Source organism: Cyanistes caeruleus, unplaced genomic scaffold (genome assembly GCF_971803275.1).
Source record: "Cyanistes caeruleus unplaced genomic scaffold, bCyaCae1.hap1.1 HAP1_SCAFFOLD_101, whole genome shotgun sequence".
Taxonomy (NCBI): domain Eukaryota; kingdom Metazoa; phylum Chordata; class Aves; order Passeriformes; family Paridae; genus Cyanistes; species Cyanistes caeruleus.
The window spans coordinates 952244-967939 of NW_028255903.1; the positions used below are offsets into that span (position 1 = coordinate 952244).

Sequence of the window (15696 nt, forward strand, 5' to 3'; positions counted from 1 at the left end):
CCCGTTTTGGGGCTCTCAGTCGCTCTTGGGGCGGCACCGGCGGTGCAGGTTGATCCGCAGCAGCACCAGGTTGAGGCCGTAGGTGCTGAGGCAGATGAGGCACTGGTCCCGGAGGCCGAAGAGCAGCACCCCCACGAGCCAGAGTGATGCCGCCACCAAGGCCACCGAGGTCCCCAGCAGCGTCACCGAGGCCGCCTGGCTCTGGGATACACCTGGGGGAAGGGCAGGGGTCACCGGGAGGGGCACAGTGACCCCAAAGTGACCCCAAGGGCTCCCTGGTGTCCTCAGTTTGTGCCCACCTCATTCCCAGTGTCTCTGTCAGTCCCTCCCAGTGTCCCCAGTCCATCCCAGTCCCTCCCAGTCCCCTCCCAGTCCCTCCCACTCCCCTTGCAGTCCATCCCAATCCCCTCACAGTCCATCCCAGTCCCTCCCAATCCCCTTCCACTCCCTCCCATTACTCAGCAGCCCCTGCAGCAGGTAGAAGAGGAGCCCGATGGCCCCATTGGGCACGTTCAGGGTGCTCTCCTTGCCCAGCACTGGCTCCATCAGCCCCAGGCCACGTCCCCACCTGCAGAAAAAAAGGGACGTGGCAATGCTGGGACATGCCCATCAGCAGGTAGACACATCCATGTGCCCATATATGGTGTGGACAGGTGTGCAGGTGGCTTTCCTTGGCTCTAAGCCACGCCCCCCAGCTCCCATTGGTGCTTTGGTGTCCTAAGCCATGCTCCCTTAGCTAAGCCACACCCAATCCCACATCTTTATGTCTGTATATATATGTTTATATTTATGTATGTATTTAACATATAGCTATGTTAAGCCACACCTCCATGTCCATATATGGTCATAGCTATATTAAACCACACCTTTGTGGCCTTTTTAACTAAATGTGGGCACAACACAGCCACGCCCTCATGACTGTTTGTGGTCACACCCAGGAGCCATGCCCCCACATTCATATATAGGTACAACCACACACAAGCCACGCCTTCACAACACAAGCTACACCTACATACCCAAATATGGGCATAAACTACCCCTCTTTATGTCATAAATGGATATAATTAGAATAAAGCCTGCCTCTAATTCGAGCCTTGCCCCTTCCCACCTTTATGTGAAGGCCGCGCCTTTTCCTGCCATGTCCCCCTGCCGACAGCACCCCCTGGCGGCCTGCCCCTCCCCTTCTCCCCATTGGCCACCACCGCACCCAAGCCCCGCCCATTCCCTGTTCCCAGTCTTCTTTTCCCGTTATTCCTGGGATATTCCGGGTGTGGGTTTTTTTTTACCGGGAGGAGAACACGCGGGTGCAGGACACGGAGGGCACCAGGTTGCAGGCAGCTCAGCACATCGGGTCCCGCATGGCCTCGTCCTCCACGTGCAGCGTGTACAGGGACAGTGCCACACCCACCACACACAGCACTGCTGCCGCCATCACTCTGCTCCGATTGGGTGGTGCCGCTGCCACTCCCATGCCCCCTTTGAGCTGATTGGTTAGCATCCATAACGCCCTGCCTCATTTCTGGTTTTTAGCAAGGGGGTTGATGGGAGGCGTAGTTTTGCGCACTCCGCGCATGCGCGGTGGCAGAGAGGAGAAGGAGGGAGGGAGGGAGGAAGCACGCGGTAAAAAATGGTGGGAGCAGGGCCACGATGGCAGTGAGGAGCTGAGTGAGGGCTCGGGCTTGGCCCCGCCGCTTCGGAGCATCCCGGAGCCACCAGGGCAAGGCCAGGGGTCAGTGAGTGAGGCCCAGGAAGATCACGGGGGTCACAACGTTGGCGGAGACGAATTAGGTGGCGGGAGGGAATTAGAGAGGATGTGTCACAGTGACATCATGGGGCAAGATGGTGGCAGCCGTGAGGGGAAATGGCGGGGGGGTTTCGAAATGTTGGGAAATGTGGAGCAGGATTCCCTCAGGGATCCAAAGAAAAGCACCAGGATCTTACCAGAGGTCCAAATAAAGGCAGTGGGAGTCCCTCAGGGATCAAACTGGGAGCACTGAGATTAGACTGGGGTCCTTCCATCCCAGTTTTCCCCTTGTAAGTTAAATTTACCCCCCTTTTTTCCCCCCTTCCCCCCCAATTATCCCTTTTCCCCCCCAAATACCAATTTTCCCAAATTCTCCCTCTTCCCCACCCCAAAATCCCAATTTTCTAAACTTTCCCCTCCTTTTTCCTCTTTTCCCCCAAAATCTCCATTTTCCCCTATTTCCCCCACTTTTCTCCCCAAAATCCCAATTTCCACCTTTCCCTCCTAAATCCCCCTTTTTTCCCTTTTCCTACTTTCCCCCCCTCAAATCTCCTTTTCCCCCTCCAATTCATCTTTTTCCTCCCCCATTTCCACTTTTTTCCCCCCCCAGTCTCCCTTATTTTTCCCCTTTTCCTCCTCAAATCCCCCTTTTCCCCCCCTTTTAACTCCCTTTTTCTACTATTTTCCCCCCTTTTTCTCCCCAAATTCTCCTTTCCCCCCCCATTTGCTTCCCTTTTTCTACTTTTCCCCCCCCAAATCCTCCCTTTCCCCCCCCAGCCTGGCCATGTCCACCCTCCCTGCCCCCCTCGCTCCCCCTCCACTCCTTCTCTGTCACCGACCCCCAGATCCCCCCCAAGGCTCCCAAATCCCCCCAGAACCCCCCCCCCCCCCCCCAAGCCTGAGACCAATGATGAATGGGGGGGTCCCCTGGAACGAGGAGGAGGAGGAGGAAAGCTTCGAGCTGGCAGATTCCTTTTTATCCTAATTTCCTGGGCATATGTCCCTCTCTCCCCATTGGCTGAGGTACCTGAGAGGTCCAGACTTCCCGGAGTGCCTGATACCTAAGATTCCCCTCTAATGTATAACCCTCCCTCTTTAATTTTTAATTCTTAGGAATTTATGGTATTTCCCCATTGTTTCTTTCAATATCTAATTTCATTTATCAGCAAAACTACAGTTTGTTTGTAAAAGCAAATATCTTTTTTTTCCATTCATCAATCACTGGAATCTTTCCCATTCTTTCTTTTATCTCTCAGTGCTATTTTTATTTGGCAGAAGTCCCACAGCTTGTTTGTAAAGACAAATCTATCATTACTCTCAATCCCTCTTCTTTTATTTTTTTAATAATTGTCTTTACACACTTTAGTTATCATTGACTTAGTTTCTCGTTCCTGGGTCTTTTTTGGTTTTGCAATTATTTGCAGTTGTGGTAGTTCGGCATTTTAGGGAAAAAAGGTAGAGAACGCCCATGGAAGTGATTTGTCTGAGAGAGGTTGCTGGGAGTTTCTTCTCTGCTTAAGATCAGGCCAATTGCTGTCCAGTTCTGAGAACTGACAGCATTTTGCACCACTGAAAAGTAAGATCATCTTTGTGACTACCACCTTTCAAAAACTCAAGCCCGAGAACTTCTTGTCTCTGTCTCTGGCCTCTAAAGGTAGCAGAACTCTGGGGAGGCTGGCCCGCTCCCCTGTGATCTGTGCAACCTGCGGGGGAGGGCTGGGCTGGACTCCAGCGGCTCCCGGGCGTGGGATGGAGACTGCGGGGCACCCCCAGCCCCAGGCAGGGCCGGGATCTGCTGTGGACCCTCCCGGGAAAACCCTCTGGGCCCTGTTCCAGTGGGGTGGCTGAAGCCCTTCCCAGGAGAACCCCTGCCCCCCTCACCGACACCTCTCCTCCTTCCCCCAGCCCGCACAAATGGCTCCAGGCTGAAAATCCTCCGCTCCCTTCCAGCGGCTTCTGGGCTGAAATCCAACACCATGACTGCCTGCTGTGGCTTGGGCCAGATTTAACCCTTTCACTACACAGATGAGACCTGTAGACTTTAATCTTCTCTCCAGAGAGAGGCGGACAAGAGCAGTCGACACGTAGAGAGACAAGATGAAACATCAAGGTCAGTAAAAGAAGGAGTCAAGCCCCAGATGGAAGGAGAATGAGAAGATGCTCTAATAATCTGAAATATTCTTTTGGTAGGGCCGTGGAGATGGACAATAATGTTCTAAAAAATAACTCCTTTAATTCATGAAAGGGTATTGGGGAATGAACTATTCAAGCTGGAGATCTGAGCAAAGGCATCCATTGATGGAACTAAGCAGATGGTGGAGTAGCTGTGATCCCATAAAGATGCTTGAGCAGGGAGAGAGATGAGAGCTGATGAAGACCCTTTGCTCCAGGGAAACAAGAAAAAAATCTCTGTTCCCAGAGATGATCACAGAGACAGATGGAGCGAACTTTTGCCTTTGAATAACTCATCCTTAAAATAATACTCCTTCAGTTCATGGCCCATGAACACACCTCTGAGTGGTGTGAAAATGGGAGATGGCAGAATTTGTGCTCAGGCGGCTACCAGCTATAGAAATGAGAAGCCATGAGAAAATGGTTTTCTTGTGGAGAACTCTCCATGGAATGACAGGAGAAAACTCCTCTCCCTACAAAAGCTGATGAAAAGATTATTGTATAGTTGGTACTGCTTTAACATCCCAGGTTTTGTCTCTATGTTGTCAGTTGGGAAAGGAAAAAGGTTGGGTGGGGGACAAAAGGTTTCTGGAGGTTTTATTCTGGTTTCTTATTCTTGTAGTCCTGTTAATAAAGTTTCTTTATTCCTTTTAAGTTTTAAGTCTGTTTTGCCCTTTTCCTAACCTGTATCTCACAGCAAGAAATGAATAGGTACTCTGGTGATTTTAGTTACTTGATGCACTGGCCAGGAAACCCAAATTAGTGAATTTAAACCACTACAGAGCATCCCTTGGATATACAGAATTTTAGAGGTGGACTCCCAATTTCAGACATGGACACCCAGAGGAGAAGCATGGTTCTTTTCCATAGGAAGGAAAGCAGAGAGCCCAAGTGTTTCAAAGGCAGGAGACAGGTGGCTCCTGGGAGGCCCAGCCAGCCAGAATTGTTTGTCCTGGCAGCTTTTGTCATGGATGAATCCTTGGATATATGAAATTTGGGAGGAGGAATCTCAGTTTTGACCACAGACACCATGAGAAGAAAGATGGTTCTTTTCCATTGGAAGGGAAGCACCAAGCCCCAGTGTTTGGAAACCAGGAGAGAGGCAGCCCCAAGAGGCCAAGGGCAGCCAGATCCGTCTGTCTTGGAGGTCTCAGCTTGGACTAATCCTTGCATGTATGGATGTGGAATCCAAATTATGGCCATGAGTACCTGGTAAAGATGGATGGGTTTTTTCCATAGGAAAGAGAAGCACAAATTCCAAGTGTTTGGGAAGATGACCAGCCAGACCTGTCTCTTCTGGCACCTTTTGTTTGGGAGCTATCCTTGGACATAGGGCATTTTGGAGGTGGAATCTCAATTTTGGCCGTGGATGTCTGGACAGGAAGAAGAATTATTTTTATTAGGAAGGAAAGCACAGAGCCACAGTGTTTCAAAGGCACATGAGTGCCAGCCCTCAGGAAGCTAAGGCCAACCAGACTTGTTAGTCCTGACAGCTTTTGTCTGGGAGCTATCCATGGCTATAGGGAACTCTCGAGGCAGATTCCCAATTTTGGCCATGGGCAGCTAGTCAAGATGGATGTTTTTTTCCCAGAAGAAAGAAAAGCATATGGTGTCAGTGTTTCAAAGGCAGATGAGAAGTGGCCCCTGGGTAGCCAAGGCAGTCAGATCTGTCTCTCCTGGCAGATTTCATCTGGCAACAATCTTTGCATATAAGGAAATTTGGAGGAGGAATCCCAATTCTGGCCATTGGCCCCTGGAGGAGGACAGTTCTCTCCCATAGGAAGGAAGGCCCAAAGCCCAAGTGCTTCAGGGGCAGGTGAGAAGCAGCCCTCGACATGCCAAGGTCAGCTGGACCTGTCATGTGGTCCCCAAGAGGCCCAGCCAGACAGAGCTGTTCCATGTTCCCTTGGTTTTGTGGGACCCCACAGTGTCACAATGGCCCCACAGTTCCATGAGGTTCTGTAGTGTCACCATGGTATCCTTGGACCCGCATTGTCACAACTGACCCATGGTCCCATGAGGTTCTGTAGTGTCACCATGGTCGTTGTCAGAGGCTGGATGAGGATGAGTTTGATGTCCTGGGACACCTTGGGTGTTGGAATCTGAGATACAGAGTGTGTGCCCTTGTTTCTAATACTTAGTTCTAAGATCCAAAGAAACACTGAATTTCATACAGCATGAAATTCATGAGCATGTTTTCATGGTGATACATAAGAACAAATGTTAAAGTTAGATAGAAAAAGTGCAAGTGTGTAGATTAGAAAGTTTCTTAAATCACTGGGTGAAAAAGTAGTTTAGAGAGCAAAAGACAAGACGGAAGATTTAGGGTGTTGTCTCTTGTCTTTCTTCTTTCTTCTTCATGTTCTTCTCCTAGAGGTTTTTGGGTGGTGGTAGTAAGTGATTGGATAGAGAACGCCGCAGTGCAGCACACAGGTGTTGGATCATTGGGTCACTAAGAAAAATAATGTAGTTGGCATGTGTTAATTGGGTAAATGGACATATAAAAGACCTTGCAAAGAATCTTTGTTAGCCGTTTTACCCGTTTTCTATCATAGTGAACCTAGCTCCTTGTACCTTGTAATGCTGATAAGAAAAAACAACTGAGACTGAATAAGAGAAAATTGCCTCCCTCTTGTCAATCTTCAGTTCAAAGGGAAAAAGAACCTAACCCAAAAGTCCTTAACAGGACACTTGGGATGCTCAGAATGCCCGTGTGGGGTCAGGGGTGGGTCAGGCCTTGGTGTGTGGTGGGAAAGAGCCCCGACCCCAGCCCTGTTAGGGCTGTCAATCACAGAGCAGATGCTGTGTTAACCCAGCTCTGATTGGCCAAGCTGCCAATCAATCACATACCTGGTGCCTACCCAGACTCTGATTGGCCAAGCAACTGGAAGTCCCATGCAAGGGTCAGGCCCATGAAGGCCCAAGGGCTGAAAAGATGGAGCCTGAGGTCAGCCCACGGTATGGATCCTGTATTCCCCTGGGGTCCCTCTGTTAGCGACACTGGAACCCGAGCAATTGGTGTGTCTTGCTTTAGACCTTCTGTCTTTCTGTTTTCTCTATTTCTTCTCCTTCTAATCTTACTGACCTGGAACATTTTTGAGTAACTTAACATCTTAAGGATTAAAGGTTTCTGGGTTAAGTGGGCTTAATTAAATAAGTTTATGCTTTCATAAAAGTTTGATGCTGAACTGGATGTTGTATTAAACCCTTTGCCAAAGTTCCTTGATTGTCTGGGAATTTTGCCAGTAGAATTTTGTGTCATTTTGACCTCTTAGCTCAGTTGGTCAGAGCATGGTGCGAGTGTCACCGAGGTTGTGGGTTCAGTCACTGTGTGGGCCATTCACACAGTGATTGAACTTGGACTTGATGATCCTTGTGGGTCCCTTCCTACCAAGAATATTGTTTGCATCTGTCCATGTTGAGAATATTGGGTTGGTGTTATCTTAACTTCAAGTTATCCTGATTTGGAGAAAAGGAAGTCAGGAGAAGAGAGAGAGGGACAGAGATCCACAGTCAGCCTTGGATCCAGTGCCATCTCAGCTGCTGTGAGCTCCGGGGCAATGGCACATGTCAGTGTCACACCCGCGTCACAGCCTCACCTGCTCTGCTCCCTCTCCCAGCTGGGGTTTTCGGGCTGCCAGGGGCTTGGCAGCCACTTTGGGGCTGGAGCAGAGGCTGCAGTGGCTGGGCTGGGGCAGTGACCACCCCATACAGGCAGAACTTGCTCTGCCCCCAAACACGCCCTGGTGATGTCTGGGGCCATTCATCATTTCTCTGCTCCCCAGCGCCGAGGCAACGCACTCTGGCTCCAGCTCTGAGATTGTGCCCATGGCAACCAGCCCTGGCAATGGGGCTCCATGGAGCTGCTCTCAGGAACACCCCAAAAGTTGGGAAGTGCCCCAAATCTGCCTCAGAAATGTAAGATACCCCAAAATCTCCTCAGGAACATGGAATATATAAAAACCTCACTCAGTAATGGGCTCCCCCCTCCCTTCACCATCCCCAAACATTGCTTGTCTCATTTGCAGACCCCACCCCACCTTCCCAATCCCAACCCCAACCCATCCCATTCCTTCTGGATATCAAGACCCCCTTCCCAAGCTCCATTTCCCCCATTTCACACCTCCCAAACTCCATACCATCCATCCTGCCCCCCCCAATGCCCATCTCACCCCTCATGATTTGCATCCCACTTCACCCAATCCCCTTCCAACCCCATTCCACCTGATGCCTTCAGAAGGCTGACCTAGAACAGAGGCTGGACAGAGTTAAGAATAAAGTTTATTAAAAGGCCTTTAAAGACAGACCTTGGGCAGTACAAGATCCTGGCCAGGGCTACACCCAAGATGGACCAAAAATGGTCACAAAAATGGACAACTCATCATGACGTCTCACATTTTTAGAAGTTTAGGTCCATCTGGATATTTGGGTTCACTGTCCAATTACAGCTTCAGATGATGAAGTCCCATCCTTCTTGTTTTCTCTCTTCAGTCCACCCTTGTTTATGCTTTTGAGTCTGAAACATAATTGAAACTATCCTTGGTATCAAGCTAGAAAAGGAATTGTTTTGTCTACCTACTCTGTGAAGACAGCTCACTAACACTTAATATGAAGTTCAAAACTACAAACCAAGGCAGCACGGAATATGAAAAATATGAAAGCTAAAACTTAAGGCAACACACCCTGCGGGGCTGTGGAATCCAGGAATTTTGGGGTGGGAACCGAGTAGTTTTCAGTGACACTGAGTAGTTTTGAGGTGACAGATCGAACTCTCTCATCTCCTTGAGTACCAAGAAATGGAGACAACTACACCTAATAACCCCCAAAGCCCTCACATGTACCTCCCTGAATCCCAGATTCCCTTGAATCACCAGTGAATGTGAGGTTTTAGATGATTTGATGAATTTGTAGACTTTTATTCCAATTTTGTCTGTTTTAAAGGCATGAAGATGAATCAAAAGAATATTAGGGCCAAATCAAAATGACCACCAACCCAGCGTCTTCAAAACGCAGATCACTGGGTACATGGGTCATCAGGGCTCTGCCCAACATGGGTCCTCTGATGGGGGATGGAGTTGGAGCAGCGCACAGAGCTCTTCCTGCACTTGGGGCACTCGCAGGGCTTCCCTTACCAGTGCCTCTGTTGGTGTTTGGTCAAGTGAGAGCACCTGGAGAAGCTCTTCCCACACTGGGGACACTCATAGGGCCTCTCCCCAGTGTGGATGCGCTGGTGAATAGTGACTTCAGACTTTCGCTTGAAGCCCTTCCTGCAGTTGGGGCAGCGGAAGGGCCTCTCATCCATGTGAATCGGCTGGTGCTGAAGGAGGTAAGAGGTGCTCCAAAACATCTTCCCACACTCAGGACACTAATAGGGCCTCTCCCCAGTGTGGATCATCTGGTGGACAACCAAATTTGGCATCCAGCAGAAGGTCTTCCCACATTTCCCACACATATAGGGCTGTTCCCCAGTGTGGGTCCTCTGGTGGCAGATCAGGTTGGAGCTCTGGCTGAAGTTCTTCCCACATTCCCCACACTCATAGGGCCTCTCCCCAGTGTGAATGCGCTGGTGAATGATGAGTTTGGAGTTGCAGCTGAAGCCCTTCCCACATTCCCCACACTCGTAGGGCCATTCCCCAGTGTGGATCATCTGGTGGCGGATCAGGCTGTTGCTCTGGCTGAAGCTCTTCCCACACTCCAAGCACTTGTAGCGCTTCTCCCCATCCTGAAGCTGCTCATGGACCACCAGCTCAGAGCCCCGGCTGGATCTCCGGCCGCCTTCACAGGGTGAGTCTTTCCTCCTCAGAGCACCCTGGGCTGGGTTTGGAGCCCCTCCTCCTGTGGGATCTCCCAGGCTTTTCCTCCCCATTGGATTCCTGTGCTGTGGAGCTGCTCAAAACAGCCTCTTCCACGAGGTGCTGCTGTGGGGATTTGTCCTCCCTGGTCTCCATCCTCAGCTCCTTGTCTGGGGGAGGAAGGACAAGGAGAGGATGGGATTTGCCTCCGTGCCAGAGGGAAGGGGAAGGAGATCCCCCCAGGGCCGTCCCCGGCAGGACGGCGTCGGCAGCGGGGTTGTCCTGCAGCCGGGGGCCAGGCTGGGCTGGGAGATGGAGCAGGAGAGAGGGGGAAAGGGGCACTGACTTCCTCCTCACCTGCCTGGGTGTCCTGGGGCATCTTCCTCTTCCTCACAGCCTCCTTCTCCGTTCAGCCAAAGTTTGAGAATGGGAAATCCTGGTTTGGGGAAAAGTACAATTCATGAGCACATTGAATTAGGGGTTTCCTTCTCTCCAAGTCCATCTCTAGAGGTCACCAGCCATCCATAAACAGCACCCAAACACCCATATTCAGCCATGAAAATGCCTCCCAGTGGTTCCCAATCTCTGGCCTCTCCCCTTTGGTGTTTAGGGTTTCCCCCCATCCTCCCCAGGCTGCTGGGAGTGCCAGGAATCCAAAGTTCCCCATTTCCATCTCCCCACTTAGGGATGCTGGGACTCCCCAATGTCTCCCCAAGGGGCATTTTCTGCTCAGCTTTAGAGTTCTTCATTCTCCAAACATCGCCCCCCAAAAATTCCAACCCAGGGACCCCTCAGGATATCTGGGCTAAGCTCCCCCTGCTAGCGTTCAGGAACAGACATAATCACAAATGATTATATGCAGGTGCTTTATTGAAGAGCTCTGGGTGTCAGGGGTACACATACCCAAATCTGACCCATCTTGCTTTTGAACTGAACATGTTTTATACTCTATTGTTATTTAACTTACATATTAATTATTAAACTTACATTGTTCTATTGTATGCATTGTTTTTACCCAAGCATGGATTTCTCGTGATCTCCTCCAGCCCCTTAACATCGTTCCTCATGTTCTTTAAACAATAATTATATCTAATCACATCTAACAATTGTATCATGATAATCTACTGATTACACAGGTGCAGTTTCACCTGATCTTTAGCAAGCACAAGGCCTAACATTTCCCAGGGCCTACTTTTTCCAGGCTTGCCAAACCTAATTTCTTTCTAAGTCTCCGAATTTTCTAAGATTTTAAAACCTTTTACTATCACCCCTCCCCGGCCACCTGTGGGATGGGGGGTGATGACCCCATGGGTGGGGGCTGCAAATTCAGGGAATTCTTGATCTGGTGGTTCCTTCTCCTTTCCCTGATCCTCCTTTGTCCCTCCTCTTCCTCCTGCTTCTTGTCTTCCATTCCTCCTCCATCTCCTCCCTAACTACACCTCCTTCTCCTACTTCCATCTCTTTTCGCTCTCCTTCATCCCTTCTCTTCCATCCCTCCTCCTCCTCCCCCAGGAGCAGTGACACCCTCGGTGCCCCATTCCCAAACCCCTCACAGCCCACGGCAGGAGTGGGGATGGAGCTGGGACAGGTCGGGATGGGCAGCACGGGGCTCTCAGGTGCTCCCACCTGCTGGAGGTGGGGGGAACCTGGCCCAGGGAAAAGGAGAGGGAAACTGGGAAAATTGGGGGCTGCAGATCCAACCTGGGGCTGGCTGGGAACCCTGGCTGGGGACTGCCAGCCCTTGGGGCTCCTCTGGGGAGATACGGGAGGGGTGAACGCAGAGAGGGCTGGGGGATCCCAGGAGTGGCAGCACTGGCAGGGACTGGTTTGTACTGCGGTAACTGGAACCTTACTGGGGCAACTGGGAATGATTGGGAATGAGCACAAGCATGCTGAGGGCACATGGGATCTACTAGGAGTGACTGTGACCATACTGGGGAAATTGAAATCACACTGGGAACAATGAGAACCATGCTGGGAACAACAGGGATCAAGTGGGAGTGACTGGGTCTACACTGGGGGCAACTGGGCATGACTGGAACCATGCTGGGAGCGGCTGGGATCATCTGGGGAGGGACTGGGACTACACTGCGGGCAACTGGGTACAACTGGGATCACACTGGGAGGAACAGGGAGTGACTGGAACCATGCTGAGGGCAACTGGCATCCTACTGGGATCACAGTGGGAGCAGCTGGGCCATGCTGGGCAAGACTGGGACCATACTGGCAGCAACTGGGACTGCACTCAGGGTGACTGGGAGTAACTGTGATCAGGCTGGAAGCACCGGAGGAGTGACTGAGAGCAACTGGGATAGACTGGGAGAGACTGAAACCACAGTGCAGGTAAATGGGAGCAACTGGAAGCACACTGGATAATCCTGGGAGCAGCGGTGCCCATGCTGGGGTCATACTGGGATCCTACTGGAACTAGCTGGGATCATAATTGGAGTGACTTAAAAGGTGCTGTCTGGGACTGGAACCATGCTGGAGGTGACTGGGAGCAACTGGGCCCATCCTGGGAGTGTCAGGGAGTCACTCTGGCAATGACTGAAATCACACTGGGAGGATCTGGGAGTGACTAGGCTCATACAGGGGGTGGCTGGGTACAACAGCTCATACTGGGAGTGACTGAGATTGTAGTGGGAGCGACTGGGATCATCCTGGAAATGACTGGAACCATACTGGGAGTGACTATGGCTCCTACAGGGATAGCACTGGGAACCACTGGGATTACAGTGGGAGCAAATGGAACCTGACTGGGGGTTACTGGGAGCTACTGGGCCCATGCTGGGAGGAAAATGTGGATACATTGGGAGCAACTGGGATCAATTGGAAGGTACTGGAACCATGCTGACAGGACTGAGGCCACAACTGGGATCATAGTGGGAGTAACTGGGCAAGAATGGGATCATTCTGAGGTAACTAAAACCTTACTGGGGCAACTGGGATATACTGGGAGTGTCTGTGACCACACTGGGAACAGCTGGAATCACAGTGCAGGCACCTGGGAGTGAGTGGGACCATGCTGAGATGGACTGGGACTATTCTAGGGACAACTGGGATCATACTGATAGGAACTGGGAAGAATTGCAACTATTCTGGGATCATACTCAACTGGGATCATACTGGGACCACAGTGGGAGCAGCTGGGTCCATGCTGGCTGAGACTGGGATCCCACTGAGGGTGACTGGAGTCATACTGGGATTGACTGGGAGTGGCTGGGAACAACAGGAATCATGCTGAGAGCAACTGGGAGGAGCTGGGAATGACTGGGAGCGTGCTGGGGCTGACTGGGATATACTGGGAGAGACAGGGAGTCCCAGGGATCACACTGGAGGCTACTGGGGTCATACTGGAACTGACAGGGAGCAACTGGGGGCCACTGGCCTCATACTGGGAGTGACTGGGATTAGATTGTAAGTGACTGAGATGATAGTGGGAGTGTGAAGGAAACTGGAAAATTGGGGAAAAAATGGGGAAAAAACCAGGATAAATTCAAGGAAAATAAAAGGGAAAAATCAGGGAAAAAACCCAGAAAAAAATCAGGGTGAAATAAAAAAAATGGAGTAAAAATCAGGAAAAAATTGGGAAAAATTTGGGGAAAAACAGGGAAAAATTTGACAAATAATTGGGGAAAACCAGGAAAAATTTGAGGAAAACAAAGAGAAAACTCAAGAAAAAAATGGGAAAGAATTGGGGAAAAATATCAGGAAAGAAAGTGGAAAAAATCTTGGAAAAAACAGGAAAAATGGGGAAAAAAACAGGAAGAAATAGGAAAAGAAGGAAAAATTGGGAAAAAACAGGATAAATTGGGAAAAAACCCCAAGAAAATCAGGAGAAAAACTGGGAAAGAACTTGAAAAAATCAGGGAAAATCAGAAAAAGAAAAAGGAATAAAATCTAAAAAAAATGGGAAAAAATTGGGAAAAAAACCCAGGAAAAATCAGGGAAAATTAAGGGAAATTTGAGAAGAAATTGAGATAAAGCTAGATAAAATTTCGGAAAAGAGGAGAGAAAAATCAGGAGAAAATGGGAAAGGCATGAAAAAATTGGAAAAAATTAGGGAACATATCAGGAAAAGAAAGCCAAAAAGACCCTGGTAAAAATCAGGAAAAAATCGGGAAAAGAATTGAAAAGTCAAGGAAAAAGCTGAAATATTTGAGAAAACATTGCAAAAAAATCAGGAAAATAACTGGGAAAAAATCGTGAAAAAAAACAAACATAAAAAAAAAAGAAAAATCAGAGTAAAATCAGGAAAAGTATAAAAAAAATCTGGGGAAAAAAAAATTTTAAAAATCAGGAAAAAAAATTTGAAAAAAATGTGAAAAACTGCAAAAATCAAGGAAAAATTTGAGAAAAAAATTCAGAAAAAAAAATTTAAAAAATTAGAATAAGAAAGAGGAAAAAATCAGGAAAAATAAGAAAAAAATGGGGAAAATCAGGAAAAAAATTGAGATAAAATTGGGAAAAATCAAGAAATGAGAGGGGAAAGAAACCTGGAAAAAAATCAGGAAAAATCAGTAAACAATTAAGGAAATACAGGGGAAAATCTGGGGAAAATTGTGAAAAAATTGGGGAATAACCAGGAAAAAAATGCAAAAAAAAAAAAGATAAAAAAACAGGAAAAGAAAAAAAGGGAAAAATCAGGAAAAAAAAAGAGGAAGAAGACCAGGAAAAAAATGTGGAAAATCAAGGAAAAAAATCAGGGTAAAATGATGAAAAGAAAGTGGGGACAAAACCTTGTAAAATGGAAAAAAATTGGGAAAAAGCTAGGAAATATTAAGGAAATGAACAGGCAAAAATCAGGAAAAATTAGGAAGAAAAGGGGAAAAATTGGGACAAATCAGAAACAAAAATCAGGAAAAAGTGGGGAAAAAATGTGAAAAAATTGTGAAAAATGAGGGAAAAATCAGGAAAAGAAAAAGAGAATAAAATCAGGGAAAAAAATGGGAAAAATCAGGGAAACTAGAAAAATTAGGAGAAAATCAGGAAAAACAGAGAAAAAACTGGGAAAAACAGGAAAAAAATGGGGAAAAAACAAGGGAAAAAGTAAGAAAAAATAGGGGAAATCAGGAAACTGGAAAAAAATGGGGAAAAAATGTGGAAAAAGGAAAAAAAATCAGGAAAAAAAAAGGAAAAAATGGGGAAAAAAGAGAGGGGAAAAAAATGGGGAAAATACCAGGAAAATATGAGGAAAATCAGGGACAAAGCAAGGAAAATAAAGAGGAAAATAATCTGGAAAAATCGGGAAAAAGTAGGAAGAAATGGGAAAAAAAAAATAGGAAAAAATGGGAAAAATCAGGGAAAGAACAGGATGAACTCCCCCCATCCCATTTTCCCATGGAATTTTGGGAATTGCCTACCTGGGAGGTTGTAGAAGAATTTCCAGACCTGGGAATCCAGGGAGTGGGGAAAGGTGGAATTGTGGATGAGCTGGTCCAGATTTTTGGGAAGGTAGATTGCCTGGTCCTCTTCCAGCTTCCAGAATGTTCAGATGAATGCCACACCTCCTTCCAACTGGAAATCATGGAAAAATCATGGGAAAGTTGTGATTCAAATTAATGGAGTTTTGCCTCCAAAACACCCTTTTTTTCCGCCAAAATTTCTGTTTACCCCCTCAAAATTTCAATTTTCCCCCCTCCGAAATATTAATTTTTGGGATAATTAAATGGGGAAGATAGGAGGAAATGGGGAAAAATAGGATGGAAATGGAGAAAAAATGGGGAAAAGTTGGGGAAAACTAGAAAAAAATGGGGGAAAAGAGAGAAAAAGGAGAGAAAAAATGGAGCAAAAATGGGGGAAATTGAAGCCAAAATGGGAAAAAATAGGGAAAAAACTGGATAAAAATAGGGGAAAATTGGATGGAAATAGAGGAATAATTGGGAAAAATGGAGGAAAGGAATGGAAGAAGATGGGGATAAAATTGTGGAAAAATGAGATAAAGCCAGGATAAAAATGGGGAAAAAAAATGAGGGAATCTGAGAGAAA

General features: G+C 48.0%; 3 long non-coding RNA genes and 1 pseudogene across 3 annotated transcripts; 1 reads left to right on the top strand and 3 right to left on the bottom strand.

The window, feature by feature from the left end:
- Positions 1–15: 15 nt before the first annotated feature.
- LOC111922267 (vitamin K epoxide reductase complex subunit 1-like protein 1) lies at positions 16–1589 on the bottom strand (annotated as a pseudogene).
- Positions 1590–3649: 2060 nt separating this feature from the next.
- On the top strand, positions 3650–4570 carry LOC147646343 (uncharacterized). Its single transcript, XR_015281898.1, has 2 exons — positions 3650–3854; positions 3935–4570. It is a non-coding gene; the product is annotated as an uncharacterized LOC147646343 (long non-coding RNA).
- A 3609-nt stretch (positions 4571–8179) lies between these two features.
- Positions 8180–9673, bottom strand: LOC111945447 (uncharacterized). Its single transcript, XR_015281904.1, has 2 exons — positions 9049–9673; positions 8180–8432 (listed from the first exon to the last, which is right to left on the bottom strand). It is a non-coding gene; the product is annotated as an uncharacterized LOC111945447 (long non-coding RNA).
- A 69-nt stretch (positions 9674–9742) lies between these two features.
- On the bottom strand, positions 9743–15157 carry LOC147646344 (uncharacterized). The gene is made up of 3 exons (XR_015281905.1): positions 15072–15157; positions 10066–10144; positions 9743–9878 (listed from the first exon to the last, which is right to left on the bottom strand). It is a non-coding gene; the product is annotated as an uncharacterized LOC147646344 (long non-coding RNA).
- Positions 15158–15696: the final 539 nt, after the last annotated feature.